General features: G+C 35.6%; 1 protein-coding gene across 2 annotated transcripts in view; it reads right to left on the bottom strand.

Moving 5' to 3' along the window:
- AIG1 (androgen induced 1) overlaps nt 1-20,981 on the bottom strand; it is a 234,085-nt gene that overhangs the window by 212,482 nt on the left and 622 nt on the right. The gene's annotated exons all lie outside the window — the stretch shown is intronic.

Raw genomic sequence — 20,981 nt, 5'->3', positions numbered from 1 at the left:
AGTCTCTGCTTCTATGAGTTTGGCTATTTTAGATTTCCCATATTAGTGAGATCATGAAGTATTTGTCTTTCTGTGTCTGGCTTTTTTTCACTTGGCATAGTGTTCTCCAGGTTCATCCCAGTTGTTGCAAATGGTAGTATTTCCTTCTTTTCTTAAGGCTGAAAAATATCCCATTGTTTCTTTCTATCTATTTATCTATCTGTCTATCTCATTTTCTTTATTTGCTCATCCACTGACAGACATTTAGGTTGTTTTCATATCTTGGCAACTGTGAATAATGCTGCAGTGAACATGGGAATGCAGATATCTCTTCAAGATAGTGAATTCGTTTCCTTTGGACATATATCCAGAAGCGGCACTGCTGGATCATATGGCAGTTTTATCTTTAATTTTTCTAGGAGCCTCCATACTGCTTTCTATAATGGCTATACGAATTTACATTCCCACCAACAGTGTACGAGCATTCCCTTTTCTCCACATCCTTGCCAATACTTGTCATCTCTTGTCTTTTTAACAAGATCCATCCTAACAGGTGTGAGGTGATATTTCATTGTGCTCTTGATTTGCATTTCCCTGATGACTAGTGATGTTTTGCACATTTTCATATAGCTGTAGGCCTTGGTATGTCGTTTTTTGAGACACGTCTATCCATTATTTATTTTTTAAATTATTTATACAATTTTTAAAGACTTCTTTCCATTTACAGTTATTACAAAATATTTGCTACTTCCCTAAACACTAGGTAAAAGCCGATATTTTAAAAATCAAAAACCCTTTGCTAAAATATCTTCAAGACATAAAACTGGTTAAAAGATTTTTGGGTGCGTTATGTGCGTGCTTTGACTGGTTTGAAGGTTATTCCCTGATTTACAGCAATTTCTCTAACAAAGGGATATTAGTTGATCATTTTCATCATATTATTAATACAGTAGCTGTCCAGTTAGGTTAAAAATTTCAAGAGCTAGATACTGACACTTAATTGTTTACACTTTTAAGCCTATTTTGAATAAATGAGATCCCAGTGGGGAAAGTACACAGAAGATGCAAATTAAAAATTCAGTTTATTCAGAGGAACAATGCAACCTAGATCTGTACAACACCGCTGTCCTGGATGATGGTGATATTTATTGAAACAGAGAACAATGAGGTAAAAACAAGTTTGGAAGGTGAAACCAATAATTGTTTTTGAACACAAGTTTGAAATGCATATTAATCCTCTAAGCAGAGACACAAAGCAGGCAGTTGGATATAAGAATAAGGAGCTCAGGAGAGATTGGGGCTCAAGATATAAATTTGGAGGATCATCATCACATAGAATATGTTTAAAGTCATGATGCTAAATGAGTTCCTCAAGGGAGCGAGTGTGGACTATACAGGGAAGAGGATCTAGGACTGATTTCTGGGGCATTCGAAATTGAAAGGTTAAGAAGAGGAAGAGAATTATGAAAGGAAAACTAAGAAGAAACAGCCAGAAATGTAGGTGGAAAGTCAGGAGAGTGTATTTTCCCAGAAACCAAGTTTTAAGAGTGTCTCAAGAAGAGAAGGTGACTGACTGGATCAAATGTTCCTGAGAGTTTAAGTTAACTGAAGACTCAGAATTGGCCATTATATTTGTCATTGTGGTGGTCATTGGTAACCTTAATCAGAATGGAGTGGGTTTAAGAGATAATGGGGGAAGAGGAAGTGGAAATTGGAAGTGTAAACAGCTCTTTCAAAGAGTTTTGCTGGAAACAGAACAAGAGACATAGGGTGGCACTAAAAGATTCAAGACAAAGATAAATTTTATTTTATTTTGTTCATGATAAGACATAGTAAAGTATGTTTGCAGATTAATGGAAATGAAGCAGCTGAAGTGGGAAACTGTATAATACAGGAAGGAGAGGAAATAATCTCAGTAATGGAACACTCAAATAGGCAAGAAGTTTTAGAGCCCAGCGCACACATGGAAGAGTAGTCCTTAGAAGTATGGGCAGTTCATCCATCCTAACAGAGGGAACATGGAGTACAGGCTCAAATGAAGGTAGATTGGCAGATTTGACGATGGGAGAATGAAGAAGTTTCTTCTGATTGCTTTTGTTTTCTAATTGAAACAAACAGCATGTTCACTATGCTCTTGGGCCAGTGTAAAGATTGTTCTCTGTGTGAGAGGATCAGGGAAGGGATGCCCAAGATTTAAGGACAGAGGAAAACAGATGAAAAAGGCGCTGTGAAAATAGGAGATTCAAATGATTAGGGAAATGTAGTGCATTGTTGGGCAGTACTGAGGGCCCACATGATATCTGTGGCCATAAATATGAAGGAGGACCAAACAGCATGATTTTCTTTAATCATGCTCAGCTGCTCAGGTGCAAGAATGAGTAGGTAGTAGTTGGGTTTAGTCAGAATTAAAGGTTCTCTAGGTCAATAAGACTGAAAGCAGAAAAGGACATGGTAGTCGATGGTGTGCAAGGGTGTGAAAATGTTGGACCATGGAATCTATGCTTAAAAAATGAGGAAATGAGGGGGGGACATAAGGACTGGGAAAGAGGCTACAGCAGAATATCTCTGAGAAATTCTCCCTCTACAAAATAACAGAGCAATCCCCATTTCAGCAAAAAGCAAGGGAGGTTACATCTGACAGGCATTCTTCTAGAAAAAAAAAATCTCACTTTTCCTTTATAATTTCGATCCTCTGGTATAGTGCTGCTCTCTTTCCATTTATGCCTAAAGTCCTTAGTAGCAATTTTTAAAATATCAAATTAGGTCACATCATAATGGCTTTCTGTGACAAACAGAAATTGGCTCAGATTATGTCTTATTACAGTCAAGTTATGAGTTTAACTTCTGTTAACATATGGAGAAATTTTAGATATTAGAAGGAAAAATTCATTTAAAATGATAATGCTAGGTTGTCCTTCAGTAAAAACGTAAAGTAGGAATAAAGCAATTGTAATTGTATTACTGTATCTATGGTATACTCCTATTAATTTCTAACTTAAATTTGATATAGACCCATGTCTAGATTGAAGGATATTCCTTTTTTTAAATTATTTTTTTGAAGACAGAGAAGTTATCAAGAAAACTTCTAATCAAGTAATATCATATAGTATTCATTGACCATCATAACAGTATTTATAGCACTGTGGTGGTATACACATAAGTGAAATCTTAGTTCAAGGAAATTCATATCGTGAGGTTTCAAGATTAAGTCTTATTTACAGTGACAACACAAGGTTCTTCTTTTTTTAAATTCTATGCTATTTGAAATCATATTTTAAGAGCAAAGAGAGGAGCAGTCTAGACAGGTGAGATCTCTAATTTTAGACTGGCCTAAATATGACTGTAGTTTACCTTTGAAACTGACCAATAATAAAAGCATTCTAACAGTTTAGAAAGGTGATTTAGCCAGTTTTGGTATATCAATTCATGTAAACTGCAACAGAAGCAGCAAAACCAACACTGCTCAGATGAGTACTTTCAGGTGCTAATTACAAATAATTCTCACGGACTCACTAAAGTAGTATCTCTGCTAGGAAACATCTGTTCAGATTAGTTCTGTGTAACTTTAATCAAGAAAACAACATTAGAAAAATATATAATTCGGACCTCACTAACTCAGCTAGATGTCTGGCCAATAGTCTCCCTTAGAGACATTTCAGTTTTTAACTATTCCACTCGTCCTTGCAACCTGAAAAAACCTAACAGATTCTTTAGACTTTACCCTATAATTTATCATTTTCATAGACAACACAAGTTTTATACTATGCCTACTTCATTCTTGAATTTTACATTTTAATTCCTCTCAGCTTGTTCAATTAAAAGGGAGTAATAAATAGAATTTTTTTAAAAAAAGAAGAGGTAAATAGGGGTGGGAGTCTATGAAAACTGGCATAACTGATAATGAATGTCAATTATCTGAACTCAAAAAGATAACTTGGTTGAATACAAAATTTTAAATCACATCATTTTCTCCTCAAAATTCTGTAGGTGTTGCTCTGTTACTTTCTTTAATTTGGAGTCTAAGTGATAGATACTAAATTTAGATGACTCAGTACTGTAATATTTGCTCCCTAGCAGGTAATTTGTTAAAGTGCTCTATGTTTATGTCTTATTTTGTTTTTCATGCGTGGAGACTTATATGATAGCTAATAATTATTTTAAATCACAAACTTTGCCAGGATGAGTCCAGATGTGTGTCATTTCTTATTTATTTTGCCTGAGAGATAATGAACATTTTCAATTCATATGACCAGAACTCTTTTCCCCCCGGCACTGGGAATTTTTTTCAGTTTTGTTTTGATTATTATTTCTGTTCTAACTGCTGTGGTTTATTTTTCAGAAACAATAATTGTTATTGAATTTCCATTCTCTTTACGTTATGGCTTCATTTTCATTATTTTAGTTCCTCTTCCTTTATCTTTTGAATTCTAGGAGAATTTTTTTAGCTTGTTCTCCATCATACTGATCCGATTTTCCACAGTGTTGATTTTAGTTTTTACTGGTCCCATTGTGGATTTTAGAGTCTTGCAATTAATCTTCTCTCACCCACCTTCCTTTTCATCTCATCCTGTTGCTTTTTCATCTTTCTATTCTCAACTTGCAACACTGTACTCTGTTTCTTGGATGCATGCCATTCATTCTAATGAATCTGAGAATTCTGAATAGTTTTCTAAAACTTTTTGGTTTCCTAGTGTAAATAATCTTTATTACCATGCTCTTCTTGTGAGTTTCTAAGATGATATTCCATTTCCTTTGTTATTCAAATATTTTCAAGGGTTGCATATAGTTGGGTTTTATTCTATTTACTCAGCTCAGAACAAAAAAAGATTTATCTAAGACTAGTATTTTCCAACAGAGAGGATATGTAGATTGATCTCGGGGTCACTCTTTTACTTCAGTGCTGCTCTAGTCCCAGAACTATGGATGAATAATAATTTATATGTACAATTTAAGCTCAATTTAGTAGTATTTTGTAAGCTTTCCAGGTAATGAGCATTCGCCCTGTTGAGAAGGCATTTTGCCCCACTCATAGGTTGGTTCTCTATCACTCTGAAGTAACAGAGTACATGAAAAAGAAACTGTACATCTCAGAGTACACTACTGCTTAGTAGTAGAAACCTACAACACTTTGTTTGTATATATTACATTTCTTAGGATGTAATGCACTTCTGTTAGACCTCTTCCTACTTCCCTGCTGCCTAGTTGTTTCTGGGTTTTACAGACACCAATGAGGCAACACTTTGGCTGCCTCCCAGATCTATGACCCTGGAATAAAGAAGTCTTTCCAGACACTTTATCCCTGAATCAGAAACAAGAAAAGAGCTTCAGTACTATCATCTCAGATTTTAGACCAGCAGATATGGAGGGCCATCAGTTACATATCTGGAAACAATTTCGCTAGCCCTGGCTTTCATGGGACTATCCTCTCAGATTCTGAAACCAGGTTGACTGTAAATTCTAAATTTCTTACATTATTGTGAATTTCATCCTTTCTATTTTGTTTTAAAGATTTTTTGATGTGGACCACTTTTAAAGTCTTTATTGAATTTGTTACAACATTGCTTCTGTTTTATGTTTTGGTTTTTGGCCCTGAGGCATGTGGGATCTTAGCTCCCGGACCAGGGATTGAACCTGCACCCCCTGCATTGGAAGGTGAAGTCTCAACCACTGGACCACCAGGGAAGTCCCTCATCCTTTCTATGTATATACATATTTCTAGCATCCTCACTTTTCAGATGAAGAAACTAGGTCACAGAGCAGATAAGTGGCTTGTCCAAGGAAGCAGTCAGAGGCAGGACTAGGCTGCCAACCCAGGAGATTTTACTCCAGAGCCTGTGCACTTAATCATTGAACTCTCTATCCTTTCTGAACACTAAACTTAGTTAAAAAATTAGTTTCATCCTATAATGACCACAGTCCTCTCAAATCATGGTTCTTGTCTCTGTTGACAGGTATATATGTAACAATTAGAATAATAGTAGATAACATTTATTAACTACTTGATATGTGCCAGGCATTGGGTTATACAATTAATATACATTATCACATTTAATCCTCACAACTCTATGTGATAGATACTATCATTATTCCCATTTAACAAATTAAAAACAACAGCAATAATAACATTAGGCCTTAGAGATGGTAATAAATTTACCCAGAGTCAGATCTGGTAGATGGAAAGGCTGGGATTCAAATTCGATCTGACTTCCAAACCCAACTGCTCACCTTTTATCCTATAAAGCCTCTATTTAATAGGTATAATATGTTGCATATAATTCTACAATAAATTGATAGTATATTTTGCTAAAAATCTCATATGTTAAGAATTATATTATATATTCAACTATAAATACCTTCTGAAACAAAAATTTTCCTTCATCATATACAAATGGTTGCAAATTGGCCAGAGATTTCTGAATGTGCTTGTGGTAAGGGATTTAAATTCAATAAATTTTCCTATATTCACTTTGGTAGATCTCTGTGCACTGCATGAAGAGGCTTTCTTACCCTCTGACTTCCTGTAGGGTTTAACCAAGGAGGAGTACTGGCAGGAAATCAGACAGAGGAAGGAAAGGACCCTTGGGGTATTTGTTTTGTTCCCTCAATCCCTGAGGGTCCTTGCATGCCAGATGAGCACCAAAGGTCACTGTTCGGGCCTCACAGTGGTAACTTGCCCCTGTTACTAGCCCACAAGTTTTGTGCTATATCTTGTGACTTCTCTACACCCTGTCTACCCTTGTAAATCATTCCTTCACTAAATTCACTCAAATTACCGAAATTAAGCGTGCCATCTCTCTTCTCTGCAAAGACCTGGGCTGATACAGAAATGATCTGTTCTGGCATAGAACAAATGCCTTAATATTTTAGAAGAGGATATTCTCCCATGCTATATGCATTCTTAATGTTCATATGTCTTTTTAGAAATAGCAAAGATGTGTAAGTGTAATTACAAAGAAAAGGATGGGTAATGTTACAGCAGACACACTTTCCTTGGACTCCTAATGTTGACTTTTCAAATTGGATATAATAAATCACTCATGACTCAGTTAACATACAATTTTAATGCAAGATGAGTAGAATAAACAAGCAAACCCATGATTACTGCGCATAGAAAACTATTTTGCTCACTTCAGCCATGTCAATTCCATCCTAACTGGGATGTTTTAGGCACTTAAAGATTTATGTTTGCCTCAAGTATTTATGAGCCCAAACTAAATGTGCCTAATACCACTGGATTTTATAAACAATCAAAGATAGCTAGTCACTTATATTTATGACATATGTGGTGAAATATTTACACAGCATCTCCTGGACAGGAAACTGTGGGGTTGAAGCACCTCGAGTGATCACTGGAATTATTTTTCTATTCATAGAAAAATGTGTTAGCAGGAATATAGAGAAATAAGCACTCTAAATATTGGAGAGAATGTAAATCTACTGACTTAAAGTTTAAGATACTCTTTTAAAGACTTTGTATAGCAATTCTGCCTCTAATAATTTATCCTAAGAAAATAAGCACAGATGTGTGTAAAAATTTATTTATCCATTTGTTCACTAAGACAATCAATATAAACACCCATATAAAAAGGAATTGCAGGGGCTTCCCTGGTGGCGCAGTGGTTGAGAATCTGCCTGCTAATGCAGGGGACACGGGTTCGAGCCCTGGTCTGGGAGAATCCCACATGCTGCGGAGCAACTAGGCCCGTGAGCCACAACTACTGAGCCTGCGCGTCTGGAGCCTGTGCTCCGCGACAAGAGAGGCCGCGGTAGTGAGAGGCCCGCACACCGCAATGAAGAGTGGCTCCCGCTTGCCACAACTAGAGAAAGCCCTCACACAGAAATGAAGACCCAACACAGCAAAAATTAATTAATTAATTAATAAACTCCTACCCCCAACATCTTCTTTAAAAAAAAAAAAAAAGGAATATGCAGTCATTAAAAATGATGTTATGGAAGAATGTATAATGGCATGGAAAAATATTTACAAAATATTCTAGGTGGAAAAAATAGGTATTAAAATGATATGTAAGCTACTTCCAGTGCCAGCCATGATGAAGAAAGCTGACTGCAGCCTATCATTCCCACTAAAACTCACAACAGAATACAAAAAACCACCACCTAAGGACTTTGAAAAGTACACATACCAGGTGTATTGGGAATTAAAGTGAAAACTTGAATTAAGGATCCATAATGGGTGAGATCCATGAATTTTTATTTTCCTTTTTTCCCTAGAATTGACTTGAGGGCAAGCTGAATTCTGGAATTGTGCAGCAAGTACAGACAGCAAAAACTCCAGGAGAAACGCCTTCTTCTCTGCCAGAGGTATGGGGAAAAGACTGCTGTGTGCTGGAGATTTTGAGGGAGATCCCTTTTTTTTTTCACCTTTCATTTCTCTCCCAGCCGTGCTCTGAGGCCAGGCCCAGTCACAGAGCTGCACAGGCAACAGCACATGTATCTAAAACCCCAAGAAAAACCAGAGAAACTGGGAAAAGGCCTTCTTACAGAGGATTTTTTTCTCTTGCTGCTTCTCTGTGAAGGACGTTCCAATTGTGTAGGACTGCACGGTAGCATAGGAGGCTCAGATTCTGAGAGAACTCCATCTTTCTGGCCAGAGAAACCAAGGAAAAGAGTGTCTGAGGGCTGTAGAGTATGGGAGAAATCATGGAGAGAAGAGAGCTGAAAAGAAGCAACTCCTAAGTCTATGTTATGAACTGACATAAGTCTTGGACCTGCCCAGAACAAACCTAAAGAAGCATAGCAGATGCTTCAAGACCTGAACTACCATAGAAAACATTACCGTAGTTCTAGACTAATCCTTGAGTGATGTAAGCTCCAGTAAGATCCAAAAAGCATCGCAAAATCTTTGAAAATTCAGCTGACATCAGAACCACTATGAGACAGAATATGAAGTTAGAACCTAACTCGATTGATTGCCTCTTAAACAATCAAACAGAAAAGCAAGTCAACGTTTTCCAAAGGGCTTTAACAAGACCCAGAGTCTCGCGACATAATATTCCAAATGTTCAGGGTATGTTCAAAAATAACTTGACATACAAAGAGCCAGAAATCTGATCAATATTCAAGGAAAAAGACAATTAACAAATGCCACTCCCAAGATGGCCCAGACGTTGGAATTATCAGGCAAGGACTTTAGGACAGCTCTTCAATGATCCTCCATAAGATAAAAGGTGAACATTGTTTAAAAGAATAAACGATAGAAATGCTTAGTTGAGAAGTAGAAGCTATGAATAAAAAGGAAATTTTAGAACTGAAAAAGACAAAAGCTGAAATTTTAAAACTCCTTGTATGCACTTAATAGCGGAATGCAGATAACAAAGGAAAGAGTCAGTGAATTTGGAGGCAAATCAATAGAAATTATACAACCTAAAGAACAGACAGGAAAAAAAAGACTGAAAAAAGAAAAAAACCCCATGTCTTCAGAAACCTGTGTGACAATAATCAAAAGGTCTGATATTCATATCAATGGAGTCCCAGAAGAAGAGATAAAGGAGATAGATGAGTGCAGAAAGAATATCTGAAGAAACAATGACTGAAAACTTCTCAAATTGAGTGAAAGACATCAGATTGCAGATTCAAGAGGTTCAGCAAATCCTTAATAGCATAAACTCATAAAAACAGGGCCAGACACATCATAATCAAACTGTTCAAAATGAAAGATAAAGGGAAAAAACTTAAAGCAAGCCAGAGGAAAACAACACATTACATTCAAGGGAGCAATGGTTTGGATGATTGCAGATTTCTCATCAGAAATCACAGAGGCCAGATGACAGTGACACAACATCTTTCAAGTGATAAAAGAACTATTAACCAGAATTTTATACCCAGTGAAAATATCTTTCAGGACTGAAGGCAAAACAGAAGAAGCCTTTGATTAAGGAAACTAAAGGAATTTGTTGCCAGTAGATCTGTTCTTAAAGAAATGCTAAAAAAATGTTCTCAGGCTTATAGGAGATGATATCAGAGGGAAATATAGACACAAGGACTGAACGAAGAATAATAAAAATGGTAAATATCTGGGTAAATATAACAGACTATTTTACTCTACTAAGTTATTTAAAATATTTGACTTGATAGCAAAACTTATAATATTGTCTATGGAGTTCTCAAGTTATTTGGATGTACTTAATATGACAATTATCACATAAAGTGGGGAGGGTAAATTGATAAGGTTTGTATGTTTTAATTGAAGCGGTAAACTATTCACTCTAGATTGTGTAAAGTGAGGTGTGTATATGATAATCCCAGAACAGCAACTAAAATGATAATACAAAGAGATAATCCAAATAGCCAATAGTTAAATTAAAGTGAATACTAAAAAATACTCACATAATCCAGAAGAAGGCAGGAAATGGGGAATGAGGGAACAAAAAAAGGGTAAGAAAAAGAAAACAAATAATAAATGGTAGACCTAAATCCAACCATTTCAATAATTAAATTAAATGTAAACGGTATCGACTGAAGTATAGAGATTATCAAATAAATTTAAAAAGAAGACTCAGTATGTTGTCAAAACACAATCCACTTTAAATATACCACTATAGATAAGATAAAAGTAAAAGGATGAAAAAAATATACAATCAAAAGAAAGCTGGAAAAGTTATGTTAATATCAAGCAAAGCAGACTTTGGAACAAGGAAATTTATCAAGGAGAAAGAAGAATATTTATAATCATAAAACAAACAATTCATCAAGATATATAGCATTCTTCAATGTGTATGTACTTAACAATATATATGCCCCAAAATATGTGAAGTAAAACTGATAAAACTGAAACAAGAAATAGACAAACCCATAATTACACTTTTACACAATTACACGATTACAGAGAGACTTCAATGCTCCTCTCTGTTAATGAGAGAGCAGGCAGACAGAAAATCAGCAAGATATAGGAGACCTGATCAATGTTACCCACTAACTTAATATAATTGACATTTAAGGAACACTCTACCTAACAAGAGAAGAATACATTTTTTTTCAAGTGTACATGAAATATTCAACATGATAGTCCATATTTTAGCCATAAAAACAAACTTTACAAATTTAAAAGAATTGAAATCATGCAGAAAATGATCTCTGATCATAATGGAATTTAAACTAGAAACAAATGATAGAAAGATATCTCAGATATAGCCAAAAATGTGTAAATTAAACCCCACATGTTTAAATAACCATTGTAAAATAGAAAGACTCTCGTGGGGGCAAGGAATATACGGGAAATCTCTCTACATTTCTCTTAATTTTGCTGTGAACCTAAAACTGCTCCAAAAACAAAGACTTGATAATTTTTTTTAATAGAAAGACTCAAAGGAATTTAAAAAATATTTTGAAGTGAATGACAATGAAAATAAAATGTATTAAAACTTTTGAGATGCAACTAAAGCAGTACTTAGTATTAAATGTTTTAAAAGGGAAGAAGGACTCAATTTAATAAATAAACAATCTGTTTCCACGGATTTATTAGTTAAGAAACTAATAAAGAAGAACCAATTTAACCCAAAACAAAAGGGAGACAGTAATAAACTTTAAAAACAGAAATCAATGAAATTGAAAACAGAAAAACAATAGGAAAAACCCAGTGAAACCAAAAGCTGACCTTTGAAAAACATAAATAAAATTGAGAAGTCCTTAGCCACACTGATGAAGAAAAAAGAGATAAGACACAGATTCCCAATATCAGGAATGAAATGTGGTTATCACCACAGACCCTAAAGACAATAAGAGAAAGATAAGGAAAGAATGTTGATATTAGATGAAATGGATCAACTTTTTGAAAGATATACACTACCAAATCTCAATGAAAAAGAAAGAAATAAGCTGAATACTCCTATATCTTGAAATCAACCAAAATGAATTTTCAACAAAGAAAACTCCTGGCCCAGTGGTTTTCACTTATAAATTCTGTCACAAATTTCAGGAGGAAGTAAAACCAATTCTGCTCAATCTCTTCCAGAACATTGAGGAGGAATAAGGCTAGCATTACACTAATATCAAAGAAGAAAAATAAAAAACTACACACAAATATTCCTCATTAACAGAGAGGTAAAATCCACAAAATATTAGCAAATCAAATTAAGCAATATATAAAAAGGACAATATACCACAGCCAAGTGCATTCACCCCAGGAGTGTAAGACTGACTTAATATTCAAAAATCAATCAATGTAATTCACCATATTAAGAGGGAAAAAAAGCCATATGAACATATCAATAGATGCAGTTAAAATCATTTGACAAAATTCAACATCCATTTACGATATTTTTTTTAAAAGCTTCTCAGTAAACAAGAAACAGAAGGAAATGTACTCAAACTGATAAAGGGTATATGCATAAAAAGTCTATAGCTACTATTATACTTACTTGCAAAAGACTGTTTCCTCCTAAAAAAGAAATGACAAGAATATCCACTCTCACCACTTATGTTCAGTATCATATTAGAAGTCTTAACCAATGCAACAACACATGAAAAAGAAATAAAAGCCATGACAATTAGAAAGGAAGAAAACTGTCTCTATTAGCAGATGATATGATTGTCTATATAAAAAAAGAAAAGTCCATGAAATCCACAACAAAGCTCCTAGAATGAATAAGTGAATTAGCAAAATCATAGGATATAAGGTCAATATGCAAAAATCAAATGTATTTAACATTTAACAAAAAGTAAAATTTAACAACACTATTTGTTTCACTGAAGAGGACATACACATGGCAAGTAAGACATGAAAAGATGTTCAAGATTATTAGCCATTTGAGAAATGCAAATTATAACCCCAATGAGATAGCACTACACACCAATCAAAAATTAACTGGATGTCATCAAAATGATAAACTTCTGCTCTGCAAAAGACACTACAGATCATCCTCAATTTACCACGGTGTCACATCCTGATAAACTCATGGTAAAGTGAAAATATTGCCTAAGTCAAAAATGCACTGAACACATAACCTACCGAAAATCATAGCTTAGCCTAGCCTGCCTTAAACGTGCTCAAAATACTTACATTAGCCTACAGTTGGGCAAAATCATCTAACCCAAAGCCTATTTTATAATAATGTGTTGAATGTCTCATGTAATTTACTGAATACTCTACTGAAAGTGAAAAACAGAATGTAGGTGTATTGGTTGCTTACCCTCCTGATCGCATGGCTGACTGGGAGCTGGGGCTCGCTGCCCTGCCCAGCATTGCAAGAGTGTATCGTGCCACATATCACTAACCCAGGAAGAGATCAAAATTCAAAACTGGAAGTACAGTTTCTACTGAATGTATATCACTTTCATACTATAAAAAAGTCGAAAAATCATAAAGTCGAACCATTGTAAATTGGGGCCTGTCTATACCAACAAAAGGTAAAGATACTCCCAGACAGGGAGAAAATGTTTGCAAATCACGTATTTGACAAAGAACTTCTATTCAGCATACACAAAAACTCTCAAAGCTTAACAATAAGAAAACAACCCTTTTTTTTAAATGGGCAAAGGATTTGAACAGGCACTTCGTAAAGAAGATATATGTATGATAAGAATGCATAAGAAAAGAGGCTTAATACCATTAGTCATGAGGGAAATGCAAATTAAAACCACAATGAACTACCACTGCACAACTATTAGAATAGCTAAAGTAGAAGAAAAATTGACAATGCCACACACTGACAGGACGCAGAGCGACTGGAACCCTCACACATTGCTGATGGCAGTGCAACGTGGCACAACCATTCTGGAAAACAGTCTGGCAGTTTTTTATCAAGCTAAACATATACTTGCCATATAACCAAGCGATCCCACTCCCAGTAAAAATAAAAACTCATGTTCATACAAAAACTTGGATGCAAATGTTTACAGTAGCTTTCCTCATAATCACCCCAAACTAGGAAAAACTCAAATGCACTTCAATTTATGAGGGAATCAACAAAGCGATACATCAATACCATAAAATACTACTCAGCGTTAAAATGGAACAAATTATGGATACACACAGCAGCAGAGAGGAATCTGAAATGTATTATGCTAAACGAAAAGCGCCAGGCTCAAACGCTATGTCCCGTCTGCTTTACATATTTGTGTAGAAAAGGCAGAACTACAAGGGTAGAAAACAAACCTGTGACTGTTAAGATTCAGGGGAGGGTTTGACTCTAAGGGGGCAGCACAAGGGAATATTTTAGTATTTTTAGGTGATTGTGGTGGTGGCTACTATGCATCCATCAAAACTCAGAACTGCGCACCAAAAGGAGTGAATTATGGTGTCTACTAATTTTAAAAAACAAATTTATACAAACCATATGTATATATTGAATTTTTGTCTCAAAGAAAAGGCCATATATGGCTCAAAAGGCAAATGCCAAAATACTAACATTGGTATCTCCTTTAATTTAAATATAATTTTAAAATAATTTTTATAAATAATATGATTTTTCTGAAATCTGAATATATAAATGTGCACACACATATATACACATACATGCATATAATGTATACATGCATATAATGTATACATGCATATAATGTATACATGCATATATATACAGTCTGACTTTCCCTCTATGTGTGTTTCTGAGTATTCATGAAGTTCTGAAGAAAATACCATCTTGAAGCACTTCAATGCTAAGATGCACTGAAAATTAGGGACACTTAAGATGGAATATATTTGCTTCCCTACGGTTTCCAGTATTACACAAATTTTCTGGAATTTTAGGTACTGCTTTTGAAATTAAAATTTTAAGTTATAATACAGCCTGACAGTTCTAAATATGTCAACCTGAAAGGGCTAGACCACTGTCTCACTGACTTTTTAGAATTCCATGCTTCTAAAGCACTGTCATGAACACATGCCATTTGCTCAAGATTCAAAATGACAGTATTCTTATCACTTGGTGAATTCAAGCAATTTCTCTGGTGATTCCCAATTAGCCTGTCTTGATCCAGCCTATCAAGGCAACATTGCATACCTTGCTGCCCTCCACGATGGATCTGATCCAGGGGTCTCTCACATGCAGAGAGGGGTCTGTACTCACTGTCCTCTGTCAGGAATACCCTGCAGGTGAGACAGGGGCCCTTTAACTGTCTAGCCACAGGCTGCTAGACGCAAAAGAAAGCTATGTTGTTATGGAATCCTAAGCAGTAAGCTTTTTCCAAGTGTGCTTGGATCACAGGAACATCTGATTCAATATGGAAAACTGTAGTATTGTTCACACTTCCACAGAAACATATGACATTTCAGGGGAACACAGAGAAACAAATGAAAGCCTCAAGAGCAGTTACCAATTTTGTTAAATGTTATACCAGACATGGGGGATGGCAGAGATGGGAAAAGAAGTGACCTCAACATGGTCAGATGACTCTGTAATTTCAATAACATTTGCAACTAAGAAAGGGAATTAGAGATTATATCATCAACTATTTCCCCGACTCTGACAAAACCAGGTCCCTATTTTATGTTTGCTCCAAAAGAAACACTTTCAAAGAGGGGGAAGAGGACTCTGTGTAAAGTATTATACTCAAAATTCTTCTCCCAGGTTAGGAAAAAGCATTATTTAATCCTTAAAGTTTACCTGCATTTTAGGGTCAAGTCTGATTGTACTGAAAAAAAATTTGCAGTTTCACCCTCTTTGTATAATATCCAAAAAAAAAAAAGAAAGAAAAAACCAAACCAAAACAAACCAATCTAATTTTGTTCAGACTACTCAATGAACTACTGGCCTTCACATGGCACTCTGCGGTTTTGACTGGCAAAGCTAAGTATCATAGTTACATAATAGTATGTAGAATTTCTTCTCAAGATATTTTATTTCCTATTTAAAATTAAGCCATGCACTTAATGGAGTCAAGAATATTTTATTATAAGTATATAAGTAAATATGACAAACTCAAATGCATCATTTAGTATACTTACGCAGTTTTTTCTCCCTTTTAAACATTTTTAAAGGTCAAAAATTCTTAGTGTGTCTAAAAGCAAAAAATCTATCCTCCAGGTGTACTTGACCATTTCCTGCTCTTTGAACACCCCAAGCTTTTCAACATCTGAACACTTACTTATCCTGCTCACTCTGTGGTTTTCTCAAATTCTTTTGTAAAACGGATTTAGATAACAAAATTAAGTACCCAGATTATACTACCTTAAACCTCTACAAAAATGCCTTCACCCAGTCAAAACAGAAGACCATGCCTTTGGCTTTCATAAAATCATAATATAAAAAACATCAACAATAAGAATATTTCTATTGATAATCTGCTAGAAAACAATCAAAGGCATTACCTGCTATGCTACCCGATGTCATTTATATGACTAGCTGAGTGATAAATAACCTTGCAAAGTCAGTGCCTGGAAGGAATTGTATTTTTCCTGATAAATTGTTATGCTTCCTTTATTCCAACAGTAGAGACAATACAATCAAATGTGTATTCTTTTTCACCTGATTTCCCTAAAGATTAGACAAACTTGTTTCTCAATTGCAACAAATAGCTCACCCTTGGTACCAAATACATATTTTTCTCTTTCTTTTATTTTACAGTTGTAATTTTTTACAACATGTTTTTAACTATGTCACAGTAAAAGTGACATAATTAAATATATTTTGAAATATGTTTAAATATGTTTTAAATATAGTTGGCAGAATTAATATATGAAGGCTGTGTCCTACAAGCTACTCCATGTTAAATTACAAAACAAAAGCAGCATGGCCTAGAGCAGCATTTTTCAAACTAAAATGTGAAAAAGAATCACCTAGTGATCTTATTAACAGGTAGATTCTTATTCAGAAGGCCTGGGGTGGAGCTGGAGGGTCCACATTTCTACCAGGCTCCCAGATAAGATCACTGCTGGTCCTCACACTACACTTTGAGGAGGTAGGGCCTCACCGGTGTTCAGCCTGTGCATGAATGGAAAGTCAGTATAGGAGAAATAATGAATATAATGGAGCCCTAAGACATGGTAACTATCAAAATGGCGAGTACCACAAACTAGAGCAAATGGGATCATCACATTTCTATTTCAACCTTTAAAAATCAGTTTCTTAAATCCAAAATCAATATTAATTTTTTATAACAAATGTCCAGTTCATGTTTTTCAAAGAAGTTGATTCTTATTCACGTGTTAGACATTCTACCATATAGAGCTGAATAAAATTCTGGTTGCTATATTTCAAAAAAAAAAAAAATCTGTAGTGTTTCGAATGTTTTTAGGAGGAAACAGGACAGGAAGAGAATACTCATTGAACATCTGGAAAGTTCCATTTATTCAAATGTTTCCTAACACCCAATGTATTCCAGCACTACTTTGAGGCCTCAACATCCAGTTTCCTTTTTCTTTTAATTTATGTTTGTTGGTTTGATTGATTCCTCATTTCTATTATTTTGGGGGACAATTATTATATAACTTGGGAAATTATTTGATTAATGAATAAGTGAATGAATCTGCATCATTTGAAGAAAATCCATCAGCTGTGATACTAGTTAAGAAAATATTTGAACATTCGTCAGTTTGTTTTTTCTTTCCAGCTTATTTCCAGTTAAGAGTATTCCTCCCAGCATGGCATGTTTCACAATGATAATTTCTAAAATACTTCACAGTAAAGAAAAGGCCTAGTTTTTCCAAAGTTATTCCATTTTCATAGATTCTCACATTGCCTGTTGTCACATGTATGTCTCCTCAGCATAGTTTCTGGTTAAAACTAAAATTAACCAGTTATCTAATACACATAAAGAACTAGCTGAGTCACCACATCAGTACAACAACATTTAAGGTTTCTTTTCTAGGTCACAGGATTTAGAGCCAAGTATACTAGTCTTCTATTCCTGCTGCAACAAATTAGCATAAATTTAGTGATTTAAACACAAATTTATTATTTTATAGTTTTGGAGGTCAGAAGTCCAAAATGGGTCTCACTGGGCTAAAATCAAGGTGTCAGCAGAGCTATGTTCCTTCTGGAGGCTCCAGGGATAATTTATTTCCTTGCCCTTTCCAGCTTGGAGACACCTCCCACATTCCTTGACTCCTGCGCCCTTCCTCCATCTTCAAAGCCAGCAGTGTTGCACCTCTCTGGGACTTTCTTCCACCGTCACATCTTCCTCCAACTGACTCTTCTCCCCTGCCTCCCTCCACTTTTAAGAAACCTTGGGGTAACACGGATAATCTGAGCAAATCTCCCTATTTGAGGTCAGTTGATTAGCAACTTTAATTACTTTGCCATGTAACCTAACATACTCACAGGTTCCAGGGATTAGGATGCAGACATGCTTTGGGGGCCTATTATTCTGCCTATCATGTGGAGACAGTATTCCATTTACTTATTTGAATTTTCCTGAAGCACTTTTAGTTCTTTTACAGTGCTTCAATTCTAGGAAAAGAAGCTCTTGGGGAATAACAATAAGAGTATAAGATTACTGATAACAGTAATATATCAGTAATAGTTCAGTAATAATGTTCAGTATAAGATTACTGAACATTACTAATGTTCAAATATCTTCTTAACCAGTATCACAGCTGATGAATTTTCTTCAAATGATGCAGATTCAGTTATTATGTTATTATGCAGTTATTATGCAATAACTTTCATTTCACTTTTTACCATGAGCTCTGATTCTATTGGGATGACTCTCATACTCAAAGTAAGGTATGGATATAGCTGGAACGGCCCCTGCCACATAACCATATGATCCTGGATACGTGTCGCCTGAGATTCCTGAGCTACATTCTGGTACACTGATGCCGTGGATCATGGAATCAGACTGTGGCCACCAGGATAAATGTCCTGACTCTCTGTGATCCAAGTTGGCTAGGACAAGGGCCTTCTCACTGAAGTTTTGAGAAGCTAAACCCTCTTGCAAAATTGCTCTAATGAGCTTAGAATCATTAAAAATGTCCAAAGCACTAAGTAATAAAGTTTATTCAGTTTTTTTTTAACACAGAAAAATGAAAAGTTAAATGAGTAAATAATAGTGGCCTAATCTTTTCATACCAATAGTAGGGACTCACAGGCTGGTTGTTGTAACAGCTGTACAATGCTTAAGCTCCAAAGACTCTAAATCTCTAGTAACAAAAAGAATAACACTTTGCATGAGTGTTTCTTTGAATATATTCTAGACATATTTTCTCACAGGAACCCTCAATTAAAGATTTATTATATTTTAATCAGAAGCCACAGAGATAAAAAGTTTGAATGATTGGCTGAAGGCCCTATACAAACTGAATTTAAGTATGAAAGAGACAAAAATATATTTGTCATGATTATTTAAAATAGGCAGGTCCAACCACTAAATGCTAAAATATAAAGTGTATGACAGTTTAAGCCGAGTCAGATTGGCTCTACTACAGTTTCACGTCACTCAAAGGTTCTGAGAGGTACATCATTTCTTGTGAGTCTTGTTTTATAACACACAGTAAGCAATGCCAATGTGAGTTGTCATTTCTCGCATGGGTTAACAATACCCTCAATTTCTACCGCTCTCACCTGCTAATCCCCTCCCCTGCGCCCCCAAAACTATATCTAATGCAAAGGTGCTTCTGAGAACTGTTCATAGTTTCTATGGTTCTGGTGGGGTTTCCATCCGTATTTCAGCTCAGTGCTGTTCCCTGACAACACTCAAATGGGCCAGCTCAAAGTGAGATCAGGAGAAATGGGATAAGGTAGTGATCCAAGAGAAATTTTGTTCACATAGCCAGTAAAAGAATTCTGAAAATCTATGCACATATTTTTTAAATAATATCTAAATATTTTTAACATAAGTTTGAACAGTTGAAAAGGGGACATGATTTCTAACACTCTGATACATATTTATCAGAACTTTAGGGCTACAGGTTTCAGTCTCCGGAAGTCTGCTACATAACATAAAAGGTAGAGCCAATCCTCAATGACGAGCCAATCAACTCAAGAAGACTTTCTGTCAAGATAAGTCTGACTTTGTTTTTCAATCAAATATGAAGATAGTTCTAGTGACAACTGTCTATCTTCTGAATCCTAAAAGGAACAGATAAATACAGCACAGAGCCTTGTCACGTGCTTGTCCCTTGGATGAACAAGACAGAAGAAAGGAGAACTGGCAGGCAACACCCATGTTCAGAGACAGATCAGTTTCAAGAAAGAGCTGGAAGTTGAGGAACTGAAAATTGAAACCCCTGAAACACTCTATGCCCTGGTCAGTCTTGGTGCCCAGTTTGGAAAGTGCTGGGGGAAGGGCTTAAATTCTTCTCTGAAAGTATCTAACATGATACAAATTTAAAATGGTATTTCTATACAAAAACCTGCTGACTGCATATCTTCGAAGCATCCTAAGCCTTTGGAAGTATCTTAAAACAGGTGTCAAGTTCTCTTCATCAAAACAAAGGGTCAACAATTAGAGATTACAATCTTGCTTGTGTAGCCAACCTTGTGTATAACCTTGGACGGGCAGTTCTGGCGATCCAGGAATTGGTTCTACATTTTCTCTAGTCCTCAGAACTCCTAGCTTTTGTTTTAATTCTCTGTCCATACTTGACCATCTTTTAGTGTATGTTTGGGCCAGTCTTTCACCCTGAAGTTCCTAGGTTCCACCCCATGTCCTTATTGGGTTTTATGCTCATGTGGTACTTCTCCAGCCCTTTCAGTGCCAGAAGTGGATAAACTGTTAAAAAACAAACAAACAAACAAACAAACAAAAGCCCTCCAACTGCCAAGGCCATCATTGTGCCAACAGAGGAGTTGCTTATGCAAACTATTGCGAACTTTTACACGGGAAGATGGGGAAAGTATAAAGTCCACTGTGAATGCGTTTTGAAAAGCTCTCTCTTCTAATGCTTCTGGGGGGTGGGGGAAGGTTGGAAGTAAATTACTGACAATGGGCAAAAACAGATGCAAAGAAGACAACTTTATTAGGCGATTTCTCTTCTTTATGAGGAGCTTTCTTTCCTTTGTTAGGAGGACAGTCCTTTCAGAGGAAACACCAAGTAATTCGACAATACCCAGTTTCCTTCAGCTGCTGCGACTTGATCCCACGGTGGGTGCTCTGGAAAGCAC

Source organism: Grampus griseus (assembly GCF_964374135.1).
Source record: "Grampus griseus genome assembly, chromosome: 13".
Classification (NCBI taxonomy): Eukaryota; Metazoa; Chordata; class Mammalia; order Artiodactyla; family Delphinidae; genus Grampus; species Grampus griseus.
This window is presented reverse-complemented; position numbering and strand designations above follow the sequence as displayed.